The sequence below is a fragment of the Misgurnus anguillicaudatus genome, chromosome 24 (genome assembly GCF_027580225.2).
Source record: "Misgurnus anguillicaudatus chromosome 24, ASM2758022v2, whole genome shotgun sequence".
Lineage (NCBI taxonomy): Eukaryota > Metazoa > Chordata > Actinopteri > Cypriniformes > Cobitidae > Misgurnus > Misgurnus anguillicaudatus.
In genome coordinates this window covers 28965304-28973674 of record NC_073360.2, presented here as the reverse complement: position 1 = coordinate 28973674, position 8371 = coordinate 28965304, and positions in this window count along the sequence as shown.

Sequence of the window (8371 nt, the reverse complement as noted above, 5' to 3'; positions counted from 1 at the left end):
ACAACGGATCTCATTGTGACATGGTGGCCTAAGACTTTTGCACAGTACCTACTATGACTATAGACAGCCCTCCAATGAAGATTCTGGGCAATGCATTTTTTTTTTTAAATTTAGTGAATGTACTATCATGCTTCCTAACATACTGTGTAGCATGTCCTCTTTGTGCTCACACACTGTAACAACAACATATATTTTTATGTTACTTTTACTTATAAAATCAAGTTGAAATTGTTTAACTTAATTTTTTTAAGTTATGTCAACTTTTTATATGCTAAAACTTAAAAAAGTAGGTTGAATTGACTCTATACCCTATGTTGACTCTAATTGACCGCTATACTGCATTTCCCTTTCATGTTTCAATTGCTACACACTGTAAAAGTGAAAAGTTGGATCAAATTACTTTAATAGTAAGACCTAAAAAGTGAAACTAAAGTGATATTTTAAGTTGGAAAAAAAATAATTTTTTTAGGTGTTATCAATTGAAGTAATTTTTTAGTTGATCCAACTTTTCACTTTTTACAGTGCATGAGTCACCATTATGTAACCAAAATGCTGCCCAGGAAAAAATCAGTATGTCATTTAAAAGCTTTATAATGACTGGCAATTGGTTTATATTAATGGTTCTAACTCAGAAGGAATGTATGTGATGGGGATTAATAGGAAAAACACTTTTAGTCAAATATATAAATATATATGCAAACAAATCAATTACAATAGGCAGCATTTCATTTATTTGACATTTTATACATACAGTATGTGACCCTGTCTGTAAAAGCCCACCTAGACAGCATACGACTCCAAGCCGGATCCGCACCGTAGCTGCCGACTTTGAGTGTCTGTTGTCTGGGAAGCTAAAGTCATTTTTGCGATTTACTGTTTTCTACACAAAATCATACTACACAATGTAACAAACATTTTGTGAAAATATAATCTTGATATCTTTAATTCTGACTAAGTATGGTCTGAAATCAATGATTGAAATTAAACTTTGATTCTCCAAATCTTACAACAAGATTATGAGACTTTAGCCTGTCAAAGACAGGTTCACAGCAAACCAACACAAACCTTTTTTTTATATAATTTTATGTATGAAATAATAATATATTGCATTATTTTAATTATTACAATACTTTTTTTATTTAATATTTTTAGTGTTTTTAAAATTAGGCTTCTAGACGAAAAAAAGTTGAAGTGTACATCACCTTTTCACGCCCCCACAGGCTCAAAAAGGGCTGCGCCATGCAAAGGGTTAAGTTTTGACCTGTGATAAGTTGACATAACTTATTAAAACAAATTGTACTTAATTTGTTAAGTTAAAGTAACATAAAAATATATGTTAATTTGACCAAAATGCTGCATTTTTACAGTATAGTGCACATAACTATTATGTTTCTACACTCTTTAACAACAACAGCACAGTTGTAAACGTGACTGTGCTCCATACTTGTAAAGCGCACACATAGCCCTAAAGCTGCGGTCATATTTGGCTGTTAAAACGACCGTCACGGTTACCAAAACAGCACAAATGACGGTGGTTTATTCAAACATCGATCATTGAAATCACATGCAAAAGCCCTCTGTGTCCTAAATATGTGGTGGAATGGTAAGTGGAAAGTAAGAACAGAGGTCGAGGGATAAAAAAGGACTGTGCAAATTTTGATAATCTCCATGCTAATCTTGTTAAACAAGCCTTTGAATAGGGCTGCAGATGCTTTAATTGTTCTCAAGTCTATTTGAATGTTGTACACCCACATTCAAGGTAATACAATAGCAACATGTATGGAAAATTGTATTTGTGCCTCATATTCCAAACATTAACAATAGTTAAAAAATATAAAAGGGCCATTCCACCAAATCGGTGCTATTTGCATGTTGTAACTCATCAAAATTAAAGGAAAACGCCACAGTTTTTTTATATTTTACTATGTTCTTATTTCAACTTAGATGAATTAAAACATACCTATCTTTTTTCAATGCTTGCACTTAATCTTTGTACAGCGCGTCGTGAATATGTTAGCATTTAGCCTAGCCCCATTCATTCCTTAGGATCCAAACAGGGATGAATTTTTTAAAGCCTCCAAACACTTCCATGTTTTCCCTATTTAAAGACTGTTACATGAGTAGTTACACGATTAAGTATGATGGCACAAAATATATGTGGTGATTTTTTAAGCAGATAAAAAATGAGAACTATATTGTATGGTGGAACAGCACTTAGTTTGCAGCCCTTCGACCTCGGCACGCAGTACCATCATAATTTAAGCGAAAGGGGTAGTCAAGAGTGATGTTTTTAAAAATGTTTTAAATTATTTAAAATTGGTGTTTAACATACAGTACACTTTGGTTAATAATATAATGCATTTGATACAGTATTATGTCCTGGGGCACTGGCAATGATTTGGTGGAATGGCCCATAAGTACTACACAAACCTATCTCAAATTGCCATTACCTTCATCGATGAGATAAATTGGCCATCCCACTTCATCTTCCAGTCAGCAAATAAATACTTTAAAGCTACTGGATCCATTAGTAAAGTATGTTTTCAGCTCTTTCCATGTCTGTGTTTGCTAAGTGTTCTGCTACCGTGCTTGGCTGTGTTTAACTGTGGTAAATGGTTTGTGTTGTCTGGAGTAGTTGTGACACTTTTATGTTTGATAAGTGAAATGAGACCAAATGTTGTTCGTGTAGCTGAAATGCCTTTGTGCCGCCCCAGTAAGTCGGCATTTAATATGCCGTGTTTACCTATGAAAACACATTTATTGGCCCTCGGCCCTCAGTCGTTGAGGGCCGTACTGGCTGACATAAATCATTCACGAGGTAATTCAGAAGAACAACTGCACTGTGGACTGATGCAGCGCTATAAAACAGCCATCATTTACCCCGTTTACAATCACATAAAACCAACAGCAATTTAAAAAGTATTAACGCTTGGACAAATATATAAGATGGTGAACATACTGTGTCTCTCTGATATCTCTAATGTAAACCAATGTAGTTAATACCTAACATATTAACAAATATTTATTCAACTGTTGGCACTTTCTTACTAGTTTATACTGTATTATATTTGCCCACATACATTCATCATGTAGGCATGATCTGTCAAATACAGTATATGTCACTTTTAAATAATTTTCTTTCTTTTTTTATGTATGGTTATAGATCCCACATCCAAACAAGTGCTTTTGGTGCAACCGTCGCTTGTTTAAAATAAAATCACATTTTGAATTGTTTTACACACCTTTGATAATTCCGTGTAGTGAGATGATGAAAGATCAGGCCAGTAGACGCCGCTGACTCTGGAGAGGATCATGATGCTGGAGCAATAATTGATGCTGAGCACATTGAACTCGGGCATCGCCACAGGTTGACACCCATTACATTGTTCTTGATGCTCACTTTGCACGTTCGCTGCAGATAAAAACACAAAAGAGGTCGGGCTTTTGGGAAGACGTCCGGAAGTATGACAGTGATGAATCGCTCTTGATCTGTGCTCAGAAAACAGTGAAATTGGGTTGTGGAGCAGTGCTATATAGCTTTGGGTCACATGCATTTATTTTGGCTGAAATGAGATGGAGTAGATTTGGAAAGGGTTCCCCCAAACGTACAGTAAGAACATAGAAATCTGTGTGAACACTTTTTTTTAGTTACCATCCACTTCTCAAAATTGATTATTTTTATTTATGAATATGCATTGGGATTGTATATGAATAATTATAGTATATGCATGTGTGTGTGTTATATAAAGTGGCATCTGAACACTTAAAGGGATAGTTCACCCAAAAATGCACATTCTGTTATCATTTACTCACCTGTATTGAGTTTTTTTATTCTGTTGAACACAGAAGATATTTTGATAAATGATGGTAAGCACACAGTAGACTGTACCTATTGACTTCCATAGTAGGAATAACAAATACTATGGAAGTCAATGGGTACAGTGTACAGCGGGCTTACCATAATTTATCAAAATATCTTCTTTTGTGTTCAAAATAATTAAAAAACTCATACAGGTTTAAATCAACAGGAGGATGAGAAAATAGTAACATAATCTTAATTTTTGGGTGAACTATCCCGTTAAGCCACACCTGCAAATGTAAAAATGTATTTAACTTAAACTTGAATGTCCTGGCATCTTTTGTTTGCATATGTTACTTAGTTGAATACTTTGTTACATGACCTGATTATCCTTATGTAAAAGAGCAAAATGATCATATCCATTATTATCAGCGATAGATTATGCAAACAATATGTTAGCAGCCACACACACACTATAAGCATTCAATGCTATCGTTTTGTACACAAAACTGGGTCGTAAGCATTTTAAAGCCCTCCATGGTCAGCTAGGCTACAAATGCCACACGTCACACAGAGAACCTGGCGAAAGGAAAAGCTCTTCACCTTCCAGAATGTCGTTTGATCTTTGCCGTGCTGTCAAGCACAGACAGGTCCACATTATACTGTCATCAGAGAGGTTGGCCAACCCATCTGTCATGAGAGAGAGAGAGAGAGAGAGAGAGAGAGAGAGAGAGAGAGAGAGAGAGAGAGAGAGAGAGAGAGTAGACAGGGACAAAAGAAGGGGGTTAAGGAGACATCCTTCAGTTTTGAACTGAACCCTTTAGTATCAGATGTATTTACAATAATGAAACCATTTTACGTGTTGATAACATGCAATTCAGTCAAGTTATTTGAAAAAAAAATCGGTAAAGTTACATTTTTTACACACTTTCCTGAATTACAAGGCTTAACCCTCAAGTTTTAAAGATCACGTTCTTCCTGATCCCATTTTTCAAACTTTAGTTAGTGTGTAATGTTGCTGTTAGAGCATAAATAATACCTGCAAAATGATAAAGTTCAAAATTCACGGCCAGGCGATATATTTTCTTTAACAGAATTCCCCTTTCAAAGCCTACAGCGAACGTCCGGTTTGGACTACAGCCCTCTACTTCCCGGTTGAATGACGTTGGAGCAAGAGTTAGACTAAACTCCGCCCACAGGAATATGTCAGTCGCCAGTTTTGGCCTTTGGCTCAAACGTCTCTGGCTAAGCTAAGCAGCTGTCAAATCGCAACACACTAAACAAACTATACAATCAGAACTCATTACGTATTTCTGAAGGACTTCATAGAACAAGGAAGACATCAGCCCGTTTTTAGGACAGTATCTATTGACATCACATTTGGCTCAACCAATTAAAAAAGTTGTGACTGAAAGTGACTTAGTCATACAATTGTGTAAAATCAGATATTAGACTATGTGTTCTGAGTTTGTCACACCACATAAAAATATCCAAATTTGAATAATTAAAAACCATAAAGTAAATAAAACAGGTTATCAAAATCAGCAGGATTCTCAGCTCCACAACTCTGGGGTTGTCTACTGTCGGCACTGAAACCACGCCCACTCGCGGGAAGACTGCAAGTGTTCCCTGTTAATGAACCATCTTAATGAAATACTCTGCGGAAAAATATTTGTTGGGAATTGTGCCCACGCTGCATTGTTTTTGAGACGTTTAAAGTTCCTGGCAACATATGCAGTTTCATGCAACAACTTGTTAGCAACCACTTTTTAAGACACAAGCTTTAAAAAGTCACGAGTTGGTGTATTACTGGTGTGTTAGGTGTCAGAAAATGAAACGCAAAAATATGCTCATTTTCCAGCTCCCCTAGAGTTAAACATTTGATTTTTATCGTTTGGAATCCATTCAGCTGATCATCGGGTCTGGCGGTACCACTTTTAGCATAGCTTAGCATAATCCATTGAATCTGATTAGAGCATTAGCATCACGCTAAAAATAGCCAAAGAGTTTCGATATTTTTCCCTTTTTAAAACTTGACTCTTCTATAGTTACATCATGTAATCAGAGCGACAGAAAATTAAAAGTTGCGATTTTCTAGGCAGATATGGTTAGAAACTATACACTCATTTCTGGCGTAACAATCAAGGACTTTGCTGCTGTAACATGGTTGCAAGAGGCGCAATGATATTACGCAGCAGCCGAAAATAGTCCCCTGCTATTGAAAGTTACCAAGGGGACTTTTTTCAGACGACAGCAAAGTGCTTCATTATTACGCCAGAATGAGAATAGTGCCTAGAAAATCACAACTTTCAATTTTCCGTCGGTCTTAGTATGCGATGTAACTACAGAAGAATCAAGTTTTAAATAGAAAAAATATTGAAACTCTTTGGTCATTTTTTGAGTGCAATGCTAATGGTAGGGATGGGCGATATGGCCTAAAATCCATATTGCGTTATACATTGCAGCCTCTTGCGATAGCGATATGTATTGCGATATAATGATTTCAATAGACTTAAACAGGTTATATAGACCCTTACAAAAGCCAAACTGCTAAAAAAGTAAGTAAAAGTAAACCGTTATGGCCAGATTAGTCTTGTTACCTCTCTTAGCTGGAACTTTTGCCTGACACACTCTACAGCAGGGGTGTCCAGACTTTTTTGTGTGGTGATCTACTTTTAAAATGATAAAGCAGACAAGATCTATCTGCTAAAAAACACAGTTAATTGTTTTTATAACACTAAACACTTTAAATGCTTGTGGGGACTATCCTGCAAATATTTTGCATGTTTCACAATTACTAGACCATAATGCCAATTTCGCGCGTGGAGCAGCAGTTAACTTATGTAACTTATGGCTTAAATAAAAAAAATAGATGTTGCATCGGTCTTTTTCACGAGTTCCTTTGTTTCGCTGACGCTTTCATCCATGTTTATTCGGTTTATTATGTTTATTCGGCTGCAGCTCGTGGCTCTAAAGTTCGCGGGTAGATTGTGTCATCAACATGCATTATTGCGATAGTGCAATAGATTTAAAATCTCTATCGTATGCTAATTTTCTATCGTTTATATTGCATATCGTTTATATTGCCCATCCCTAGCTAATGGTCTAATTAGATCCAATGAATTATGCTAAGCTATGCTAAAAGTGGTACCGCCAGACCCGGAGATCGGCTGAATGGATTCCAAAACATAAAAATCAAATGTTTAACTCTAGGGAAGCTCGAAAATGAGCATAATTTCAAAAAAAAAAAATGGAGTGTCCCTTTAAGGCATTTTACCAAAAACTCCATTAAAAAACCCATTGACTTTGAGATGATGGAAGCGGAAGTGCTAAATGCTAACTTGCTTCCAGGCTTTGCTCACAAAAATACGTATCCTGTGGCACTTTAAACAGCTACAACCTGAATAAATGCTCGCAATTGTGTTAGGCGCAAAAATTCAACAACACTGTAAAAAAAGTTAAAACAACAAGTTTAACATAACTTATGAAATCAAGCTGTTTAACTCAATTTTTTTAAGTTAAAGTAACATAAAAATATATGTGGATTTGACAAAAATGCGGCATTTTTTTACAGTGAATCTAACTCCACAATTCATTACATGTCTTCTTTAAAAAATGTCCCATCATGCATTTCTAAAAAGAATAGCAACACAAAAAAAGAGCATTTATGTCATCTCCACAGATGAAGTCCTGTCATCGCACTGGCTGGAAAATATACTAGCAGAGGTGGAGTCAAGACTAATGTTACTGGGGTAAATTTAGTCAGACATTTATTACACCCCTGGCTCCCGAAATATCCCTTAAAAAAGAAACCTAGAAATAGGTCCGCTGAATAATGACGTCTCTTTCTCTGCAGTACATTACTTAGTTTTTATACAGAAATTAGTTCATTGTTTTAATGTATGGCCCCTGTGTCAAAACTACTAAATAATGCATTTATTTAAGTGCACCTCGGCTCTTTAAGAAGTAAAAATGGGTCCGCCTTCACCCCTAAAGACCGATGGGGCTATAACACATATCTTTAATAACACCAACAAGGGAAGGTTAACTGCAAAAAAAATCAAAAACAGCTCAAAACATAGGTGATGAGAGTGAAGCGCCATTGGTTGTATATCGCAAAACGCCCCAGGATGATGCAATGTAAAAAAACTCAGCTGTCCATGATGAGTTTGGGATTAGAAACATCTCCATCTAAGACTCCAGTCATACTGAATTTTACGTAAGACAGATGCTTTCAAAGAGCACACGGTCATTAAAAAAACCCCGCTATGTATAACCAATGTATGCAAGTGCGTGTTGGGTCGCATGCATTTATTTATTTCTTTTCCTGAAATTCTCCTTTAAAAACAGATGGTTCCTTGTGCTGAACGGAAGTCGTGTTAACTCAGTTGGCTCGTGATTGGTGGCTTACGTCCAACGGCAACGTGGGTATCAGGGAGGGGTGTTGGTAGAAGTGCAGTTTGCCTTCTTCAGATGTGCTGTGAAGAGAACAGAAGGACGTGAGGTGGTACGTACTATTGCGCGGTGCTTCTCGCGCAGATCGTTCAGCCCACGACGGGCCACAACCCTCCA